We start from the raw sequence: 24,600 nt of genomic DNA on the forward strand, positions 1-24,600 counted from the left end.
CTAACTCAAAGGAACCTCGAAGCCATAAGCGCTCTAAACATATTGAGAGGAAATACCATTTGATTCGAGAGATCGTGCAGCGCGGAGACGTGGAAGTGAAGAAGACCTCAACGGTGGACAACCTAGCAGTTCCATTCACCAAGGCCCTAGCGAACAAGGTCTTCAACCAACATCGAGAGGGATTAGGCATGAAGGACTACACACATCTTCTTTGAGTCAAGTGGGAGTTTGTTGTCAATGGTGCCCACAAGAAGAGTTGTAGTCTTTATTTTGTACATTTGATGTAATAAAGTCTCACGAAGACTCTTGCTTGTAATTGCTTATTCATTAATAAAAAGTTGAAACGTTCATTCATTCTTCCTTGTCTGTTTGAAGCTTTATGATAAAACATTAGTCTTTAGTCCATAAACAAACTTAACAACTTACGAAGAGACAAATGTAGATTTGCATGAACAAACTCTTCGTAGTTTGCTTAAAACGATATATTCGCAATCTAAGGGTCAAAGGACTATTGACCTCAGTACGATTGTTAGGAGAATCTATGACCTTGAACAATCTAAGGGTCAACTCTCAATGTCCCAAACCAGACATCATAGATTCTCCTAACAATCGTACTGAGGTCAATAGTCCTTTGACCCTTAGATTGCGAATATATCGTTTTAAGAAAACCTTGAAGAGTTTGTTCATGCAAATCTACATTTGTCTCTTCATGTGTTGTTAGGTTTGTTTATGGACTAAAGACTAAGGTTTTATCATAAAGCCTCAAACAGACAAGGTAAAATAAATGAACGTTTCAACTTTTATTAATAAATAAGCAATTACAAGCAAGAGTCTTCGTGAGACTATATTACATCAAATGTACATGAATAGACACTACTACTCTTCTTGTGGGCACCATTGACAACAGCGGTACCATTTCATGTCTTCTCTTTAATTAGCTTAACATGAGAGACTGCTTAGTTCAGATTCAATCCCGATCTTAACATATATTATTTTCTGTTATTAACTTGTGACTTATAAGATCTCAGGATATGACTCCCAAAGATCCTAACATAATATCCTCACTTTTGAATACGCGTCTTAATCACAGTCTCTCATAACCCAGTTGCTAGGACTAGAACTCTTGGGGGAGGCTAACTAAACACATAACAAAGGCTTGGGTTCCTAATCACCTCTAGCCATTTTTGTTAGCCGGAGTAATTCCGTTTCCCAATTCGTTAGTGGCTTGAAGCCCTTACTCTTGGTAGTGACTTATCTATAGGCTTATCCTACTCTTGCTTACTAGAAAGCACATAAAGATACATGAACAATATATGTATATATATATATATATATATAATATTTCTTGATATTGTAGGTGCCTAAAATCCACTTACCCGGATATGATAAATCCTGAAATCTTCTCTTCCAGAAAAAAAAAGGTTCTTCTTACTTCACGTATAATGCATGTCCTCGTAAACTCCTACTGCTAATCCTTATAGCAATCTGGACTTATCTATGGAAGAGAAAGATCGAACATCGAGCGTACTTAGTATCTCATCCATCGATACACTAACGTACATACTCTTACTAAAAAGAAAGCTCATACAGAACATATTCAAAACGTCCTCCTAGTCATGCTACTCAGAGCGTCTCAAACACGAGCAATAGAGAACAAACAAGACAGAACATAGACACATAAAAGAATCGAAGCCTAAAAAATAAAGTCCTAACTTCGCTTTCCCTCTGATCTAAACTAAGAAACGTCTCACACTATTCGACCACCTATTCTTTTGACCGGGCAAAGCCCATTACTTAAAATAGGTTCCCGAAGGTCGAACCTAAAAGAAAAGAACGTATAAGAAACTCTCACTAAAAATCTATAGCATACATAAGTTATACGTAACTATCTCGAAACAACACTTCTCAAATATGTTCTAGAAAATATTTTTGACTTATCTCTTTTTATTGAGAAGTTATATATATTTGAGAAAGGAAATAAATAACGTAAGAACCTTGTCATTTAAAATAAACCAAATCGTTTATTTTAAACGTTCAACCATATATAAATAACTATTAGATTCGATCTAGAAAAATATTCACGAAATAATCGAATCTTCGGTTCGTATTCGAATCTTTCTTTTATGTCTATTTCCGTGAGTAAATAAAACGTTTCTCCTGGATATTTTTTTTTAAAGAGTCGAGCTCATAGTTGAACTTGGTTTTTAATACATAATTAAATAAGGATTTTAATAATTAATTGAATAATCAACGAGAATAATAATAATAACATAATATTTTTAACGAGTCATAACGAAACTAACTCGGAAAATAAAATACTTAGCAATCCTCGAAAACATAATAATACTACAAACAAACATATATAAAAACAACTCATAAATCTAATTAACGGTTCGCGATTAGCTCGAGTGGAGACTTGGGAATTTCTCAACTCGCTAACACTAAACATGTACTCCCCGAGCCTCCGAGCCAAAGCCGTATGGCCTTTTCCCCCGACCTATTCCCGGCCCCGCCTTGTCGAAGCTCACGCGGCAGCTCCGCCATTCCTTGGACAACGCCTTCGCCTTCCCAAACCGCTGCCCTGAGCCCTGTCCAGCCCACCTAAACCGAGCCTAACTCTTGACAACAAACTCGCACACAAAACAAAGTTTAACAATCATACTAATGAATCTGAAAATAAACATCAATACATATAATTATTTAATTAAATCCATATGATTCGAACCGAGAATTTTCTCGTTCGTTCTCGATTAATTAAAATATATTTAAGGTTTCTCGGAAATAATTCTCGTTCTTGAGAATTTATTTCTTAAATTAATTTCCGGAATATTTCCTCGGAATTAATTTATTAATCGAGATAAACTCGATAATTTCTTTATTTATTCCGAGATTTCTCCTTACCTTAATATATTTTAAAAAATTCGATAAATCCATTGGAGCATAATTCACTCGAGAATTTAGTTGTAACAACGGAAGCTCGTTTGTTAGTTCCAGATTTCCAAATACGAGTGACTCAAAAGCTTGTCATTACAGGTGGTCTCGCGAGAAGGAACGGCGGAGTGGGTCTGTGGTGGTTGTGGGTCAGTGCTCACATCAAAAGGGGTCATCCAGAATCACCAAATTTTTGCTTAATTAATAAGTAGGAATATTGATCAATGGATGCGACTAATCGCATCCAAAAGTCATCCAACGTCAATGACCTATTTTCTCCTAGTGATTGCAAGAACCTCTTGAATCGAGGTTTCAACGCCTTCTTGAACATCGTTGCTCTCAAGTTTGTTGTTGACCATGGACACAAGGACATCATACTCTGACAAGAACGGGCAGGATGAGATCTTCACTGGAGACTTCGTGATCGGTGAGGTAGAGAGCGTCGGCGATGCCTTCCATCTTCGGAAAATAGTATGAGATCGACATTGGGCCTTTCTTCGTGGTTTGAACCTGCAATTTCAGAGGCATAACCCTAGCTCTCGATCGAACTGCAAAAGACCTCTCAAGTGCGATACCCATTCCTCTAGAGGTGAAGATTCTTGTGACTGATCTCAGAATTGGAGTGACGAGCGACGATAAGAGCCAACTCAAGAGGAGCAGATCTTCTCTGTTTCAGAGATGAAACTCTAGATTCGCAATCTTCTCACTCGTTCCTTCAGATCCTTCGACTTTGATGAATTCTAGCAGACAAGCCTTTTTTCCATAGATGAAACCTTGCAAGTTGTGGACATTATCGCCGACAACACTTGTGATCGCCAAACGGAGTAGTTGTCGCGATCGAGCTTGATTGAAACCACCGTGTTCAGAGTCGAGGTGAACTGTGAGATGATACCAAGTGTTTGATCATGGTGGATCTGATATGACGACGCATTTGAAGCTTCCGACACCATTGATAAGCTCTGATAGCAAGATTGAGTTTGAGAGAATTGATATTTGTGTGTAGCTCTGAGAGAAGTCCTCTTGATCTGAAATGCTCATTAATTGTGTTACGCTTCAATACATTAGTCATATATACTCGCCTATAGTATGTTACAACTCTAACCAATTACTATCTGACTATTGCCACGTGTGTTGGCGTGTACAGGTGAGGTGTGAGGCAGGTGTTGGTGCAGACTCATCCATTGGTGCTGACTCATCAGATACACTATCATTCATTACTTATTTCTCTTTTTTGATATATATATATATATATATATATATATATATATATATATATATAAGATAGTGACGAAATAATTAATACACAAACTTGCTCTCTGTTTTGCATATTACACTCTCTTTAAACCTTCCAAACAACTTAAGCAAAAACAAAGACCAACTTGTGAATACTAACAAGAATTGACAGATATAATTTTTTTCTTCTTCTTTCAGTTAGAGAAATGTGTGATTCAGAACAAAGCATTTTGCAGTGTTAAGATGCCACATAGAAAGCATAACAAGAGTATAAACCCTAAACTGAAAAGCTCTAAAACCAAAACACAAAAACGTCTGAAAATAGACAAAGCAATTGAGAGAGAGAGAGAGAGAGAGAGAGAGAGAGAGAGAGAGAGAGAGAGAGAGAGAGAGAGAGAGAATTTTGATTTTTTTTAATGTTTAAACACAATAAAGATAAATTTTATTGATTTATTTTTATCAAAATTACAAAATATTTACACGTATCATTGCATTCAACTTTAACGACATGAATAATAACGGTGACACAATTTTTAACATTGAGTATCTTTCTCGCAACTTTCAAAGATTGGGTATTAAAGTGCATCAAATAAAAAAAAAACTTTGACTATTTTTGTCGCAAATAACTCTTTTGAAATATCTTAAATTGGTCTTTTACATTATTTTTGGACTAAAATATCCTTCAAGGCACTTAAACATAAATTTACATTTTTTTTTCTACCATTTCAACTGTCTTTCACACGCTCTCACTCTCTCAGCCTTTATGGATTCCAACTTCCGACGATATACGATAATATTTGACAAAATCTGACAAACACGAACATAATTAATTTTTTCATTTTTAACTCTATCATTGAAGAAGATATTAAATTACATTGGAATTAATCGAAAATTATTGGAAGTCATCCAAATTAATCATGATTAATCTGATATAATTAGAATTAAGGGCAATGACTCTTTTGGGCGCATCGACCACAAAAAGAGTCGATGTTGTTCTTAATTTCAATGAATTCCGATTAGTTACGATGACTTTTGTTAATATCAACATGACTCTTTTGGGCGCATCGACTACAAAAAGAGTCGATGTTGTTCTTAATTTCAATGAATTCCGAATAGTTACGATGACTTTTGTTAATATCAACAACTAATTGTGTCTTCTAATTTTAAAACACTTTTTTTTTATCTCAATTTAACATTTTGATTCATTTGCAATTAGAGCTATTGTTTGGTTTTGAGTGTGTTTATTGTTTCTACGTCCCTTTCATTAAATCATATTTGATTTCATTAGACTTATATTATGGTTAGGTCATAGAGATTGGATTAGAGAAATACAAAACAATACGTAAGTGGAGTAGAAGTTTTTTTTTACGCCTGTGAGAACTAATAAAAACGTATTTTTATGTTCATGTCTTAAATGTGTAAACTATCAATTTGTGAACATTTGTATTTTGAATGACCTTTTGATCGTGGCTAATTCCAAAATTATACGCAAGCCTAAAATTTAATTTGATATGCGAATCAAAACATCGACGTTGGAAAGCTACGAGACAAAAATTTTTGACTAGCTCTTCATCATAAGACATCAAACACACATATGTTCTTGATTGATATTTTTGTAATTTACAACCTCCGTTTTTGGTTGTGCAGGGATCATAAATTTGTGTTATTGTCGGCTTAAATGACCTAATTGATGTGAAATAAATACTCTAATTGCATTCTTGTTGAATTTAATCATATACTTAATATAAATTTCAATCTCTAATCAGTCATTAAAATGATCATGTAAATTTTATTTAAATAAAATTAATTTTGAATTTTAATTAATTGATCAGTTAATATATGTTCATATAAGAAAACCAGTAGCATGAAAGTTACAGTTAAGAGCTTAAGAGCATCTCCAATCGAAAAAAAAATATTATTATTTCTTTAAATATCATTATAGAGTAAATGTCAAATAAAATAGTAACACATCTCCAACCAGGGACGAAGCCAGAAATCTAAGTTAGGGGGGGCTAATTTGCAAGAAAAAATTCAGGGAGGGCTGATTTGTAAATTTTGAGGGTAAAAAAATGTAAAAATAAAATAAAAATGGGCAAAAAATGCAAAAAAAAAAAAAAAAAATTGAGGGGGGGCTATAGCCCCCTCTCACCTCCATGTGGCTATTTTTAACTTAAAAGATAATGTAATTTATATACGTATTTTATATTTGTTTCTTGTTTATGCTTATCAATCATATTTATTTTCCTTATTTTATTTTTCAATCATATCCCTTATAGATATAAATTTTTCATATTTATTTATGGGCAGTGTAGCAAAATAGCCAAAATATCCAACAGGTTTATGTGGCAATAATTAAGGTCAAATTTGCCCTTGTTTATTAACAAATTCGTCATTTTCTCTCTCCTACTTTTTTCATACACTTTTTTTTACATAAAACTTCAAAAAACCATATCTATCTCATATGAAATCGAAATTGAGTGATTCCAAATCTTACAGATTCGTGAGGCTGAGATCTTCAAAAATAGATCCATTTTATTTGATGAAAAATCATGTTTTATACCATAGATGTAGAAAATCACGTTACTACCTTAAATATGGAAATAACTGAAATTTTTTGAAATTATAAAAAAAAAATGGAAACGTAAATATGATGCATTAAACATAATTTTTCATACACACAATTGATCTATTTTTGAAGGTTTCGACGCCACGAATTTGTAAGATCTGAAATCATTCAATTTCGAGTTCGTATGAGAAATATACGAATTTTTGAAGTTTTGATGAAAAAAAAAATTATTTGAAAAAAAATAGGAGAGAGAGCGACGAATTTGTTAATAAATAAGGGCAAATCAGACCTTAATTATTGCCACATAAATCATTTGGTATTAAACATTATTTTTAATCAAACACAATGAATCTATTTTTGAAGATCTCGGCGTCACTAATCTGTAGGATTTGGAATCACTCAATTTCGAGTTCATATGAGATAAATATGGTTTTTTTGAAGATTTTAAGTAAATAAAAGTGTAGGAAAAAAAGTAAGAGAGAGAAAATGACGAATTTGTTAATAAATAAGGGCATATCAGACCTTAATTATTATTGCCACATAAACCTGTTACTATTTCCCTAAAAGTTGTGAAACGTAGACTAAAAACAAATTTTATAGTTTCATTTTGACTATTTTGCTACAATGCCCTTAATTTTTAGTAAAGAATAAGGGGACAACAAAAAAATGAGGCCAATATTGTCTTATTATATCGGGTAATAGTTTTTGCGTTGGCTAATTATCAAATATTATCAAAATGTTGGTTATTTCACAATTTTATGTTTTAAAATGGTTAGTTAGCTAAAGAGTCCAAATAAATATATTTAACAATGTGGCGCATCAAACCCTTAAATTGTGTTTTAAAGTGAGTTTTAAAATTCTGACGAAAGTTCAAAACACAAATTTACTCCAAAATACTTAGAATTCGATCGGAAGTCTAAACAATTATTTTCTATTAAAGTGGACTAAAAAATTGGAGATCTTAAAAAATAAAAATGAAAAATATTTATTAATTATCATATAAATTAATACATTTTTTTTTATAATAGTTAAAATTACAAATATAATAATTATTCAACATATGGTATTCAAGCACGAAGCGTACGCACCAAAGGGGGCTAGCCCCCTTGAAATTAATTTTTTTGTTACTTTTTACAATATAAAAGACCACTAAAACTAATTTTTAAAATGTTATACGGCAAGTTTGATTTGATTTTATCTATGGAGTAAAGCTTTAAAAGCTAGCTTTTTACATATTGAAATCACACCAAATCACGTAGCCAAGTCCTTTTATTTATTTATTATTAATTAAAAAGTCTTTTACATTTTTATTATTAAAATACTCTTATGTAGAAGTTTTAATATTTTTAATGGCCTAAACCAAACCTTTGGGTACTCAAAGCTTCAAAATACCAACGATATATCCCGATATATCAACGATATCAAGGAAAATTGAAAGTTCGGTATAAAAATTACTATAATAGCTTAAATATCGTTTTCTTTCTCAAAAACCGATATCTATAGAATAATTACTATAACAACCAAAATAATAAAGTTATTCCTGAAATACCGATTTTAATAGCTCTAAACAGACCCAAAATTTAAACTTGAGTTCATTCATTGATGAAGACCTGTGGGTATAGAAATTAATCTATACCGCTTCCTGAAATTGATCGTTTGGTTGCAGAAACTAGTCGAACTCCTTTTGCTCCATGCATAAGCCGAGTCAAGATTGAAGACGCTGGGAAGGTTAGACTCCCGAAGTATTTCGGGACAACTAACCCAAAATCCCGTTTGACCGCCTTCCGCATCGCGATGGGTCGAGCCCACCTCCTTGAACACGAATTAGAGGCAGGATATTGTCAATTTTTTGCTGAAAATTTGGGTGATGCTGCATTGGAGTGGTTCTCAAGACTTGAGGAAGGTTCGATTGGAAATTTTCAAAAATTATCCACCGAATTCCTCAAACACTACTCAATGTTGGTAGAGGATAAAAGCCACACCATGGCCGATCTATGGAACACGCAGCAGACCTTTTCGGAGTCCCTAAAATCTATATGATTCGTTTTAAGAGCATTATGGTAAAAATTCCGAATCTCGACAACGATTCGGCTCTGACCGCACTGAAAAATGGATTATTGCATGATTCTCGTTTCCGTGAAGAAATGACAGTCAATAAACCATCAACCATTGAAGATGCGATCCATCGCGCATCAAACTTTTCTAGGGCCGAGGAAGAGAGAAACCTTTTAGCCAAAAAGCATAATAACGAGAAAAACCCACCAGGGAACTCTAACTCTGGAGGGTCACAATCCCAGAATGGGGAACGCCAGAAAAATGAAAGAATAACGGAATTCCCAAGAAAGCGGATGCCCTAACATGTTTTGCATTTAATGTAAACGATGGGAATCGCACTGGAAACACTAATAAAAAGTGGACTTGGGATCCCGAGGCTTACTGTGAATTTCACAAAAGCAACGGACATGCCACCCTTAATTGCGAAACAATGAGGAGGGTCCTAGACGAAAAATTCACCAAGGGAAAATTGAAAGGAGTCGACTTTAGACCAACCCCCAAGAAGAAAACTTTCAACTCACAACCTAGAGGAAATCCTTCCCCCGAAAAAAGAGGAAGGAATGAGGAAGAAGATATGTAACCAGACTCTCAAGCAAAGCAAAGAATCGACTGTATAATAGGCAGTTCTAAGTTTTGTAGGGAATCGATCAACTCCATAAAAGCGCATCAACGCAAATTGAAAAACACCCCGTCAAGGCCCGAGGCAGTTGATCAAGAGGAAATCTTAATCGCCTTTAGCGAGACCTTGGCAAGGAGACTAGCCACACCACACGATGACGCTCTGATAATAGAGTTAGAATATCAAACTGTGTCGTGGCACGAATCTTAGTAGATGGAGGAAGTTCGGTGGTCGCAATCTTCAGAAACACACTAAAGAGAATGAACATTGATGAATCCGAAATCGAAAGGGAGTCGAAAAAACTAACCGGCTTCAACGGGTTAGTAACTCCCTCCATGGGCACAATTAAACTACCGGTGAAATCAGCTGGAATCAACAGACTGGTCGAACTCATAGTTCTTGATTGCCCTTCCCCATTTAACATGATATTGGGACGCCCATGGATTCATGGCATGAGAGCCGTCCCTTCTACCTATCACTAATGCATCCGATTTCCAACATCGGAGGGATTTAAGGAAATTCGAGGCAGCCAAGAAGCGTCAAGAATTTGCTATATGAGCAATAACAAAATAAATATGGGTTTGGCGGAAGATGTCTAATAGCAATTAATGACGATTCACGATGACGCGATAGAACAAAACCACCCAGCAAAAGAGGAATCTCTCGAAGAAAGAGACTCCCCAGGCTTGGAATTAACAACCCAGGTATAGCTCGATGGAACCAACCCCGATCATTGCGTAGGGATTGGATCCGAGCTGAAGGGAAAATTAAGAAGAGAAATCATAACCTTCTTGAAAAAAAACAAAAGTACGTTTGCATAGACAACAGAAGATATGCCAGGAATAGACATCGACGTCGCGTCACACCAACTCAACGTCGACCCAAGTTTTAAACCTGTCAAGCAAAAAAGAAGAAAACTAGGTCCAGATCGGGCCAAGATTATAAACGGAGAAGTAGACCGACTTCTGAAAGCATGATCGATCCAAGAAGTAAAATACCCGAATTGGTTAGCTTATACAGTAGTGGTGAAGAAGAAAAGCGGTAAATGGCGAGTTTACATCGACTTTACCGATCTCAATAAAACTTGTCCAAAAGACAACTTCCCCCTGCCGCACATAGATCAACTCGTCGAGGCTATGGTTGGGCATAAAATGCTCTCATTCATGGATGCTTTCTCAGGATATAACCAAATCTTGATGCACCCAGACGATCAAGAGAAAATGGCGTTTATAACAGACCGAGGGATTTATTGCTATAAAGTGATGCCCTTCGGATTGAAAAACACCGGCGCTACCTAACAACGACTTGTAAACAAAATGTTTGCAGAAAAGATAGGCTGGAATATGGAAGTTTACATCGATGATATGTTGGTGAAATCGTTACGTGAAACCGATCACGTAGCGCACTTAGAAGAATGCTTTGAAATAATGAATAAGTATCAAATGAAGCTTAATCCAGCTAAATGCTCTTTCGGCGTTTCCTCAGGAAAATTCTTAGGGTATTTAGTTACACAGCGGGGAATAGAAGCTAACTCCGACCAAATCCACGCATTGCAAAAAATAGCGTCGCCTCGAAATAAGAGGGAAGTGCAGAGATTAACAGACCAAATAGCCGCCCTTAATCGATTCATTTCTCGATCCACTGACAAATGTCTGCCATTTTACAAGCTGCTAAAGGCAAACAGATTGTCAGAATGGAAGAAGAATGCGAAAAATCATTCCAAGAGCTAAAAACATACTTAGCGACTCCTTCGATCCTCACCAAACCAGTGGTGGGAGAACCTTTATACCTCTATGTGGCCGTGTCAAACGCAGTAGTATTTTATATAAGCAAGTCACTCATCGATGCAGAAACACGGTATCCAGCAATGGAAAATTTAGCACTGGCCGTAGTCACTTCGGCTAGAAAACTGAGACCGTATTTCCAATCACATACAATCATTGTAATGACAACTCATCCATTACGAACTTTCCTACACAACCCGAATCAATCAGGAGGATTGACTAAATGGGCAGTGGAACTCAGCGAACACGACATCGAATATCGGGCCAGAACATGTACAAAATCACAAGTACTGGCCATTTTTCTCGTAGAATTGCCAAGAGACATACTACTGGAAGCAAAGAACGACACACGAGGAGTGTGGAGTTTAAATGTGGACGGCGCGTCTTCAAAGCAAGGCTCCGGAGTAGGAATACACATGGTATTGCCCCATGGCGAGATCACCGACCAATCATTTCGACTCGACTTCGTTGCCTCAAATAACGAAGCCGAGTACGAAGCTCTAATTGTAGGAATGAAATTAGCAAAAGCATGTGGAGCAAGAAATGTAAGCGCTAACTGTGATTCGCAACTTGTCGCTAATCAATTTAGCGGAGAATTTGAAGCAAGGGACGAACGCATGGAGGCTTACGTTAAAGTTGTATGAGAACTATCGAAAAACTTTGAAACTTTTGAGCTCAAATGGATCCTACGAGGAGATAATACTTCCGCCGATGCTCTTGCAGCATTAGCATCAACATCAAATCCGGAGAAAACTAGAGTTATCCCGATTGAGATCATAAAACAACCTTCTATCACCCTTCATCCTGATTCAATGACAATAGAAGTGGGGGACTGGAGAGATAGAATCTTAAGATACATCACACAAGGGGATCCCCCGAGTGATAAATTAGAAAGGAGGAAGCTAAAACAGATCCGCGCTAGATTTTGTGTCCTCGATGGAGTTCTTTTTAAGAGAAGTTTCACTGGTCCCTACTTGCGGTGCGTATCCAAGAGTGAAGCTAATTATATTCTCTCTGAATTCCATGAAGGAGAATGTGAGAATCACGCATGAGGAAAAGCACTGGCTATAAAAATTAAGCGACAAGGCTATTTTTGGCCGACAATGGTTGAGGATTACGATAAGCGCTCTCGAAACTGCTACAGATGCCAAAAACACACCCCAAACATCAAAAGACCAGCCAAAGAGTTATCCTCAATATCAACACCATACCCGTTTATGAAATGTTCAATGGATATAGTCGAACCAATGCCCACTGCTCCCGGTGGACTAAAGTTACTACTAATCCTCACTGATTATTTCTCCAAATGGATAGAGGCAGAAGCCTTCCCGCTAATAAAAGACATCGACATCCAAACATCCATTAGGAAAAACATCATATGTCGCTACGGAGCCCCGAAAGAAATCGTGGCTGACAATGGCTCGCAATTCATATCAAAGAGGTTTGGACAATTCTGTTTTAACCAAGGAATCGAATTGAGAATGTCCACACCCAAGTACCCGTAAGGCAACGGCCATGCGGAAGCTGCCAATAAAACAATCGTGAACTCTTTAATAAATAGACTAGATGTAAAAAAAGGACGATGAGCCGATGAGCTCCCAGGAGTACTTTGGGCTTACCGGACCAGTCCAAGACGCCCAACTGGAGAAACTCCATTCTCTCTAGTATACAGTGTCGAGTTAGTAATACCCGTGGAACACAAAATCCAAACTATTAGGACAAAATATGCCCACGAGAATGAACAAGCTAATGGCATAGCTCTCTCTGATTACTTTGACATTGGGGACTATTAGTATCACCAAAGCATCGCCAGGTACTATAACAAAAATTGACTCCCTCGCAGTTTTGACATTGGGGACCTCGTTCTCTGAAAGGTATTTCAAAATACCGTTGAACCCAATGCCGGAAAGTTAGGAGCCAACTGGGAAGGACCATATCGTATAACAAAAATAGTCCACCCGGGAGTTTATGAGCTAGAGACAATGAATGGAGTACCCGTTTTACGATCTTGGAACATCATGAACCTAAAAAAATACTACGTTTAACAACGTAGACCCCCTAATCGAACTACGTAACAGCTTGATCCCATTCATTGGGTACGTAGACAACCTTGTCTTCGAGGATCAACCCCCATAATATTCTAAACACAAAAGTTACGGAGTGACGGGCTCTTGACTCCACATAATACTCCCTCGTAAGGACCACCTACTGAGTCATAAACCTACACAAGAGCAAGGCCGAACACTTGACCTCCTCCTAGCATCAAGGCTCTCAGTATAATTGGGTTACGCTAATAAACAAACGCAGAATCCCGGGACCTACTGTAAACTAACACATGAAACCAAGAAAAATCGAACCCCGTGGGCATCGAGGCCACCAATAGTGCTTGAATACCCCAGACAGAGAGACAATTCCAACACTCTTGAAAACCCATGAACGAACATGACATTGCGGCCAAACAATTTCTGTGAAAGTAAAGAATTTCTGCTCGGAAAAATACGCGACTAGCTGAAATAACTTTACAACTCTAAAGGAAGAACTTCAGTATGGACAGATTAAAAACCCAATTGAGATATTCCACAAATCTCGCAAACTCAATACAAAAGATATTTTTGTCTGGAAATATGAATGACGGGCTAAAATACTTAACAACTTGAAAGATAAAATTTCGGCACGATTGGATTAAAAATCGAACTAAAGTACTTTATAAACTTTCACCAATTCATTCAAGAAGAATCTTAGTCCGGAAAGACAAATAACGGGCTGAAATACCTGACAACTTGAAAGAAAGAATTTCAATGAGATTAAACGAAAGATCGAATTGAAATACTTTACAACTTTCGTAAATTCATTACAAGCAATTTTCATCTGACAAAATAATTGTCGGACTGAAACACTTGAAAACTTGAAAATAATTTTTCAATATGGTTAGATAAAAATCAAGCTGAAATATTTAGTAACTCCTAAAAAAAGAAGAATATACTATTGTTGTCGGTCGTTTTCGGAAAACCCGAGACGCCAAGAAGGCACGTCGCTCAAAGGGCCGATGGTCAGGCCGGAGGTCCTGAAGAGCGGCAAGTCTTCAAGCCCTCGCCCAAACTCTTGACTCCTTGAGTCGAGCCTAGCCCCTCGAGTTGAGACTTGAGTTGGCTCCCCGAGTTGAGCCTCGCTCCTCGAGTTGAGACTTCATACAGTCTCCTCGAGTCGAGCTTCGCTCCTCGAGTTGAGCCTTGAGTCAGTCTCCTCGAGTCGAGCTTCGCTCCTCGAGTCGAGCCTTGAGTCAGTCTCCTCGAGTCGAGCTTCGCTCCTCGAGTCGAGCAACTCTCGTCGAGTAGAGACCTTTATATTTCGCGTGGCAAGCATGGTATCTAAGACCCTTAAGGACCACACAAGAGTCCGACAAGACGGCCCATGCACCGCGCACCCCTCGGGGAAACCACACGCGCAGCACGTCGCGCCGGCCGACCAGCACAGTAAGCAGTGCGCCGGCCGCGCGCCGCGCAGCCCTCACCGCGCACCGCGCCAGGCAGACCGCGCACCGCGCGCTCCATGCGCCGCACATCCTGCGCCGCACATCCCGCGCCGCGCCCCCTGCGCCGCGCGCCGCGCGTTGTGTGTCGCGCTTTGTGCGCCGCGCGCGCCGTGCGCCTCCACTTGATGGTGCGCGCGCCCCTAGTCCCACATGGACGAAAAATAAGCCTTCTAAGGCCCTCAACCACCTATAAATACCCTTCTCATTGAGGGGAAAGCCATCCCATTCATTCTCAAGAAATCGCCTACGCGTCCTGCATTTCCAACTAGGAATCGCCTACGCGTCCGGAATCTCCGCCACGATAAGGAACTCTTGACTTAGAGTCTTCCACGTCTCCAAAAGAGAGAAAACACACATTCTCTCTCGCGCCCGCGATCTCCGAGGTTCTGAGACGTCGCCGAGGACTCCTTCGCGCACCGTCTCCTTCGTCGAGTACGCTTCTCCACCAAGGCTCTGCGCCTCATACTGCGTCTTACACGCTTGAACTACGTTCTGACCTGATCCCACACACGGGTACGTAGGCAGCCGACACCCAAGGCACGGTCACTCCTCCTCATCACCCCCTACCTCTCCCGAGAGGCGGGTTGATCGGAGAAAACCTAGCTCGAGACTATCGAGTTCACACTCTTGGCCCGGGTGCGATCACTTGGTCCGGCCTTGGATCGAACCGCCCGAGGTTTTCAATAGTTGTTCATTTTCGTGCGACAACATTTTGGCGCTAGAAGTAGGGGACTTCCCGACCTGTTCAGCCCGAAATCCCTTCTGTTCATCTTCTTCTTTTCTTCTGCGAACTCAACTTTCTCGAACTTGAGAAAATATGAGTAGTCAACTACCCGTACGTTTTGAGGGAGTTAACGACCCCGATAACGTCACGGGGACCAAAACGTACTTCTTGCGCTCCCGAGCGCATGGTGACGAAGAGTCGCTACGCGAAGAGAGCTCGACCCGCTCACCATCTCCATCTCCTGATACCAGGGACAACCGCATCATGGAGTTGGAGGAGAGTATCCGCCGACTAAAGGCGAGGAACGCAAGGTACCACAGCCAACTGGCTGCGAAGCAACCTATGCGTGACACGATAATCCCCAACGGGGATTCTGAGAACCTCAACGAGGAAAGCCGCGACCGCGACCCTGATTACGAGGGTACTGGCGATTTGGAGGATATCGAGACTTCTCTCACGAAGGACGGGGAACACCCCGCCGTGTTTGAAGCCGGTCCTTCGAATCCCCTACCCCGGACGGGCGACGCGCCGGCTGCTTCTCAAGAGGGAAATTCCCGACGTTCGGCCCTCGACCGACTAGGTCAAAGGGAGAATGTTACAGAGAGTCAGGGCACACAGAGAGCGCGCCGTCGCAGACGAAGCCTGCGCCTCCGTACGACCAGCCCTGATCTTAGGGATCACCTCACCGCCCAACACATCGAGCGTGGCGATGACCTAAGGGAGCGACTAAGCTCTCGGCCAAACATCCTCGTAGCAGCCCCAACTAACGGGAACCGCCGCACGGGTCAAGGGTCAAATGAAAGGCGGCAGGTAACTCCTCCCGAACAGGGAGTTACTCCGACTACCGGTCTCGATGTGATCACTATGATCCACAATCTTCGAAATGAAGTACGAGATCTCCGAGAACACGGAATAGGTGGAAGTGCCTATAGGGTCGTCGAGGAGAATTCATCGCCTTTCACGGCTCAGATATTGGCCGAGGTATGCACGGGAAATTTCAAACTCCCGAACCTCTCTCCCTATGATGGAAAAGCAGATCCTGTTTACCATATCCAGCACTATGAAACCTGGATGACGATGCAGGGTGTCTCTCCCGGCGCCATGTGCCAAGCTTTTAGTCTTACCCTCGCCAGACCCGGCTTCGATTGGTTCAAGAACTTAAGGCCGGGAAGCATCCACTCGTTCAAAGACCTGAAGGACATGTTCCTAGCCCGATTCGCTACATCTATGGTCCAAAAGAAGACCAAGATGTACCTGTGGTCAATCAGGCAAGAGGATGGCGAGTCTCTTAGACGATACCTCGCCCGATTCACTGAAGAATCGAATAAGGTCGACCGCTTTGACGACAAAGACGCAATCACTGCCATCATTGAAGGCTTGCGCACAAGTGATGACTTCCTTAAGTCCATTGTCGGCCGTGTCCCTTCTACCATGGCCGAGTTGATGACTCGAGCCAAGACCTTCATGGGAGTCGAAGATTACCTCGTTGGTCGCAAGGGCAATAATCAAAGCCCTCACCGCCGAGATGAGCCTACCAATGAGCAAGGCAGCTCCCGTAAAAGACGAAACAGAGGGGGTCAGACTTTCAATAGCCGACCTCCGATGCCCCAAAAGCCGTGACTTGCGGAAAACTTCAAAGGGTACTCGTCGTTCACGCCATTGAACACGCCGCCAGAGCGGATCCTGGCTTTGGCACGTGACAAGTTCACTCCCCCGACTCCAATAAGCAAAGATCCCGCGACTCGCGATAGATCTAAATATTGTGAGTTCCATCAGGAATACGGTCACTTGACCTCCGAATGCTACAGTCTTAAAAGGCAGATCGAGGCATTGATCCAACGGGGTGAGCTAAAAGAGTTTGTGTTACGCATGATTAGCGTTGCGGGCCCCACCTCGAACGGACCACAGTCTGGCAAGGGAGGAGGAACAGCCGCTTCTACCAACCGAACCACGGCTACTGCCGATGCCAATCCACAACTCCACGTTGTGACCACCATATTGGGAGGTTCACAAGATGGAGATTCAGCCCGACAACGGAAAAGATTCCTAAGGGTCGTGGCTCAGGAAGACGCTGCTATGCACGTCAACTTCACATATGAAGAACCTCCGTCCGTGCCTCACGAGACGATGTATTTCACCAATGAAGAGGCAAAGCGAGTTGTGCGTCCGCATAATGACGCAATTGTCCTCAAAGCCCAAGTGGCAAATAACTTGGTGAAAAGAGTTCTCATCGACAACGGCAGTGCTGCCGACATAATTTTCAAGTCCACCCTAGAGCGCATGAAGCTCGGGGGGCTACGCCCAACGTCGACCCAAACGCCTCTATTCGGGTTCACTGGGGAGAGAGTCATGACCGAAGGCATGATCGATTTGCCGGTCACCTTCGGAACTCCCGGAGGCATTGAAGTCGTTCACATGGTCCCATTCCTAGTGGTCGATCAAGAGTCGCCCTACAATGTAATCATTGGGCGACCCACGCTGAACCGACTAAGGGCCATTACTTCAACATACCACCTACTGGTGAAGTTCCCCACCAAGGATGGAATTGGCATCATGGTTGGAGATCAATCCCAAGCCAGAATATGCTACATCCAAGGAATCGATGGAAAAACCGCTAGAACGACGGTTAACACGATCTCCCAATTCAGAGATAGCGTCGAGTCGACCAAGGTCCTCCGCGAAACCCACGAAGACATCTGCATGACACCCAAGTGCAAGGTGCCGACGTCCTCATCCCAAACAGGGAGGGACCCCACAAAGTCTGCCAAGTCATACATGACGGGACATACTACACGGATGAGACACCGATCTGTCGCCTGTGGAATGCGGAACACTTGAGATAGTACTACCACTAGCCAGCGCTCCCCCCATTTTATTTCTTTGCTTTCCAACATTCAATAAGGCCTACGAGCCAATGTTTTAGGATTTCAACTTTTTTTCAATATTAATAAAGTTCGAGGTTTTTCTTTCAAAATTCGCTTTTTAAAAGTTTTTCGATAACATTTATAAACCCAAAAACTCGGGGGGCTAGTGACATAGGCCACGGTAAATACACTTAAAATCCTCAAGAAAGTACGCTCCACCCAAAGAAAGTACGCTCCACCAAAACAAAACACCCGAACACAAACGGGAACGAGCGTTCAACTAAGACGCCTCCGCGGCGCGCTATAAGACATCCCAGAGATGCATGCTAAGACGCCTCTGCGGCGCGCCATAAGACATCCCAGAGATGCAGGCTAAGACGCCTCTGCGGCGCGCCATAAGACATCCCAGAGATGCAGGCTAAGACGCCTCCGCGGCGCGCCGTAAGACATCCCCGAGATGCAGGCTAAGACGCCTCCGTGGCGCGCCGTAAGACATCCCCGAGATGCAGGCTAAGACGCCTCTGCGGCGCGCCATAAGACATCCCAGAGATGCAGGCTAAAGTCGTCCCTCATGACGCACCAAAGACGCCTACATGGCGCACCTAAGACGCCTACATGGCGCACCAAAACCGTCCCTCGCGCGCACTTAAGACGCCTACATAGCGCACGTAAGACGCCTACAGGGCGCAGCCAAGTCGTCCCTCGTGGCGCACCGAAGCCGCCTACATGGCGCACCCGAGACGCCTATATGGCGCACTCAAGACGCCTACATGGCACAACCACGTCGTTCCTCGCGACGCACCCAAATAGCCTACGTGGCGCATCTAGGCCATCCCTCGCAACATGCCTATGACGCCTAAACGATGCACAGAGCCGTCTCTCACGACGCCCTCTTAGTCGCCACAAGGCGTTGTACGTGATGACTAATCACAATGCATTTGAACCGCCACAAGGCGCACCCAAACCACCATACAAGGCGAAGGTTCTGCCATCCTCGCCACCGTCAACAGAGCGCGATCACACTCGCCTTGGGAGACTCCCCGTTCCACGCGACCTAATTGAAGCTGCTCACAAAGACTCGCGAACTCCGCCTCTGAGCAAGAACTTCGCTCGGCCTGAGCTAGCTGAGATTTCGCTTGAGCAAGCTCCTCCTGGAAGAGTCCCAGGCGACGAAGAAGGTCGTGTAGAATCTCCTCGAGGCGAGCCTCGCTCCTCGAGTCGAGTCATTCTTCTCGAGTCGAGCTTCGCTCCTTGAGTCGAGTCATTCTCCTCGAAGTCCAGCTTCGCTCCTTGAGTCGAGTCATTCTCCTCGAAGTCGAGCCTCGCTCCTCAAGTCGAGTCATTCTCCTCAAGTCAAGCTTCTCTCCTTGAGTCGAGTCATTCTCCTCGAAATCGAGCCTCGCTCCTCGAGTCGAGTCACTCTCCTCAAGTTGAGCTTCGCTCATTGAGTCGAGTCATACTCCTGAAGTCGAGCTTCGCTCCTGGAGTCAAATCACTGTCCTCGAGTCGAGTCATTCTCCTCGAGTTGAGCCTCGAGTTGAGTCATTCTCCTCGAGTCGAGCTTCTCTCCTCGAGTCGAGTCATTCTCCTCGAACCGAACCATTCTCCTCGAGTCGAGTCATTCTCCTCAAGTCGAGCTTTGCTCCTCGAGTCGAGTCATTCTCCTCGAGTCGAGCTTCGCTCCTTGAGTCGAGTCATTCTCCTCGAAGTCGAGCTTCGCTCCTTGAGTCGAGTCATTCTCCTCGAAGTCGAGCCTCGCTCCTCAAGTCGAGTCATTCTCCTCGAGTCGAGCTTCGCTCCTTGAGTCGAGTCATCCTCCTCAAGTCGAGCTTCGCTCCTCGAGTCAAATCATTGTCCTCGAGTCGAGTCATTCTCCTCAAGTCGAGCTTTGCTCCTCGAGTCGAGTCATTCTCCTCGAGTCGAGCTTTGCTACTTGAGTCGAGTCTTTCTCCTCGAAGTCGAGTTTCACTCCTTGAGTCGAGTCATTCTCCTCGAAGTCGAGCCTCGCTCCTCGAGTCGAGTCATTCTCCTCAAGTCGAGCTTCTCTCCTCGAGTCAAATCACCGTCCTCCTCGAGTCGAGCCTCCCTCCTCGAGTCGGGTCAATCTCCTCGAGTAGAGCTTCGCTCCTTGAGTCGAGTCATTCTCATCGGGTCGAATCTTGTTCCTCGAGTCGAGCCATTCTCCTCGGGTCGAGCCTCGAGTCGAGTCATTCTCCTCAAGTCGAGCCTTGCTCCTCGAGTCAAGCCATTCTCCTCGAGTCGAGTTCCGCTCCTCGAGCAAACACCTGGAGCGACCTGAAGAACTGGTCAGCCAAAGTAGAGACCCGCGCTCGCGCCTGGGGAATAAGGGCCGATCTTCCGAATGCAGATGGGGAAGCGTCACCAGGGTGGGAGTGGCGGATGCCCCGTGAGACCGACTTATGCTTGATGCGTGGTCAAACTTTTAGCGTTGATCCCCGAGCAGTCGAAGCCCTCCGGTGCGGCAGAGCCTCCCACCACGTGCCACTCCGTCTTCTCGAAGCATCAGCCCGCAGCATCAACCTCCATCTCCGAGACCTCGGGATGAGCACGCCATTGCGGAACGCAAAAGTGCAGTCGCCTTCCAAGCTGGCCGAGATGGACGCCATGATCTTCCCCCAATAGGTCACGATTACACAATCTTCGCCCTACTAGTCACCGTCAAGTCCCATGGACTGCGGGATGATGATATCGTCAAAACAAAGCTCCATCGAAGAAAGACTTGGGCGTGACTTCACCAAAAGATCAACAAGCCGCGACACGCCGGGCCGCCTCTTCACAAACGCGTGCCCCGCTTGCCCACACATGTCCCCTTTGCTCTGGGGCTAGAGCGACGGACGCAAACGCGTCTGCCTCGCCCACGTCGAGCTATGTCTCCTATCCGCTTGGATCCTCCTCCACGTGTCGATCACACACTCGTATCGAGAGAGATGGAAAAACGAGAGAGAGCACTAGCAATTGTGAGAATATTCTTTATAACCACAAAAGCTTCGTGACAGTGAAGCTCTGGGAAGTCGATTTTCCTCAAACACACGGCGGAAACAACTAAAAGTTCACCGCCCGGGGCCTCCCGAGCAATGAACTTGGGGGGCTAATGTTGTCGGTCGTTTTCAGAAAACCCGAGACGCCAAGAAGGCACGTCGCTCAAAGGGCCGATGGTCAGGCCGGAGGTCCTGAAGAGCGGCAAGTCTTCAAGCCCTCGCCCAAAATCTTGACTCCTTGAGTCGAGCCTAGCCCCTCGAGTTGAGACTTGAGTCGGCTCCCCGAGTTGAGCCTCGCTCCTCAAGTTGAGACTTCATACAGTCTCCTCGAGTCGAGCTTCGCTCCTCGAGTTGAGCCTTGAGTCAGTCTCCTCGAGTCGAGCTTCGCTCCTCGAGTCGAGCCTTGAGTTAGTCTCCTCGAGTCGAGCTTCGCTCCTCGAGTCGAGCCTTGAGTCAGTCTCCTCGAGTCGAGCCACTCTCGTCGAGTAGAGACCTTTATATTTCGCGTGGCAAGCATGGTATCTAAGACCCCTAAGGACCACACAAGAGTATGACAAGACGGCCCATGCACCGCGCACCCCTCGGGGAAACCACACGCGCAGCACATCGCGCCGGCCAACCAGCACAGCATGCAGTGCGCCGGCCGCGCGCCGCGCATCCTTCACCGCGCGCCGCGCCAGGCAGACCGCGCCGCACGCTCCATGCGCCGCTCATCCTGCGCCGCGCGTCCTGCGCCGCGCCCCCCGCGCCGCGCCCGGTGACCTGCGCGCCGCGCCCCCTGCGCCGCGCGCCGCGCGCGCCCCTAGTCCCACATGGACGAAAAAGAAGCCTTCTAAGGCCCTCAAACACCTATAAATACCCCTCTCATTGAGGGGAAAGCCATCCCATTCATTCTCAAGGAACTTGAGACTTCTCTCTGCTTCTCTGGATGCCATCCTTGGCCTGAAGCGGATTCTCTTCGATTTCTCGTTCTCAGAGATTCTGAAGCGCTTTCCGGGGACTCCCGAGTGCCGCCTCTCTTGATCGAACGATTAATCTTGAGCCCACGAGTGCTCTAACGGTTTTCGACTGAAAATCGCCTACACGTCTAGCACCCTAGACGCGTCCACCATTTCTGACAAGAAATCGCCTACACTTCATGCATTTCCAACTAGGAATCGCCTACGCGTCCGGAATCTCCGCCACGATAAGGAACTCTTGACTTAGAGTCTTCCACGTCTCCAAAAGAGAGAAAACACACATTCTCTCTCGCGCCCGCGATCTCCGAGTTTCTGAGACGTCGCCGAGGACTCCTCCGCGCACCGTCTCCTTCGTCGAGTACGCTTCTCCACCAAGGCTCTGCGCCTCATACTGCATCTTACACGCTTGAACTACGTTCTGACCTGATCCTACACACGGGTACGTAGGCAGCCGACACCCAAGGCACGGTCACTCCTCCTCATCACCCCCTACCTCTCCCGAGAGGCGGGTTGATCGGAGAAAATCTAGCTCGAGACTATCGAGTTCACACTCTTGGCCCGGGTGCGATCACTTGGTCCGGCCTTGGATCGAACCGCCCGAGGTTTTCAATAGTTGTTCATTTTCGTGCGACAACAACTATTATCTTATACGAAGATTATTGGATTGAATCACTTAAGAGACTAAGTGAGGAAACTTTGGTTTGTTAAAGTTTCGTGTTTCCAAATGAGTGATTCAGTTCGCCAGCATAATAAAACGAATTGGAGAACTAGGCAAATTCATCATACGTAAGTAGAAAAATATAAAACCTCGATCTCGAAGCCGAGCAGAGTACGGTATGATGAAAATGACCCCTTTGTTGGAATTGATCTAGGGTTTAAGAAAAAGTTTAACGCTTCGGTAAGCGGTGAAATTTTAAAAATTTCTTTTGACAAGTAAAACGATTTTACTAACCTAGACAAAGAGCAAGCACATGTAAATAAAAACTATTATGAGCATAAATAATTTACAAATCTTTTAGAAGCTTGAACGTTGATGAGCCTTCGGAAGGTTGATAACGTTCGTCTCCCTCGCAGCACGTCTCTCTACTTTCCTCGGCAACAAAAGCAACCATGATGGTTTCTATCACAAGAATCACTCGAGAGAAAAGGAATTAGTGAGTGGGCACTTTTAAACACTACGACTCAAGAACAAGTCTTAAAGTCGAAGAGCTAAAACGCTAGGGCAAATGGGAACCTAGGTGCCAAAACAAAAACGAAATTGACTAGAGAGAGAGAGAAGTCGGCCAAGCTAGAGAGAGAAGCTCTCAAATCTCTAGCTTATCTCGTTCTTGTTTTGACTTAGCTTCTAGTTTAACTATTCCTACTCGATGTGATTTGTGACAGTGACCTCATGGATCCAAATGAACAAAGCTTGAGCTAAACACTTGGACATAAAAGTTCACAAACCTTTTCCAAGTTTAGCTTAATGTCAACTGTCTCCACTAAAGAGTTGACACTGAAAATCTCTCGGTTCAAATGAATTTATTTTCTACTCAAGAATTCAACCAAATTATGATGAGCGGATCCACTGAATATTATCTATGTTTACCCTTCATGAATATCATCAGCTAGTCGGGATTTACAAAATTACCATTTTACCCTTCTAGCTGTTATTTCCTCAACTCCTTTGTTGCTTGTGAATAAGTTAGAAACAATGTATTGACGAGGAGCTAACAAGTCATATTGTTTCATCCAAAAGAGTCAAGACTCAATTTGGACACTGGCCAGTTCATTTATTCACATTCCAAGGAACAAAGCATGAGGTGACATATATTGCATTTCAGCAATCTCGTACATGAATTCCATATCCATGAGAACTTCACAAAGTTGCTCATTACATTATCACAACTTAGTACTTCACCAATAGGCCCTGTTCAGAATCACATAGTGAGTCCGAGCTCTGACTTTCTCAAAAGAGAATACGTAAGCTGTGAAATGGCATGTCTCATTTCAGGATTAAGGTAAGCACGATGCAATTCATACGTAGTGACTTCGAGACGTAAGAGGTTAAATGGTTTGTTCTTATTTTGTCTCTAGAAGTGCACTGGTCGATTCAGTACATTCGGAAGATACCTAGAAGAACTATAGAGTCTCCAACTCTCAATGCCCCATAACCAGACATCATAGATTCTCCAACTCTCAACTCTCAATCGTACTGAGGTCAATAGTCATTTGACCCTTAGATTGCGAATATATCGTTTTAAGCAAACTACGAAGAGTTTGTTCATGCAAATCTACATTTGTCTCTTCGTAAGTTGTTAAGTTTGTTTATGGACTAAAGACTAATGTTTTATC

The sequence above is a fragment of the Urtica dioica genome, chromosome 5 (genome assembly GCF_054948205.1).
Source record: "Urtica dioica subsp. dioica isolate 48M chromosome 5, U.dioica_male_clone48M_v1_H2, whole genome shotgun sequence".
NCBI lineage: Eukaryota > Viridiplantae > Streptophyta > Magnoliopsida > Rosales > Urticaceae > Urtica > Urtica dioica.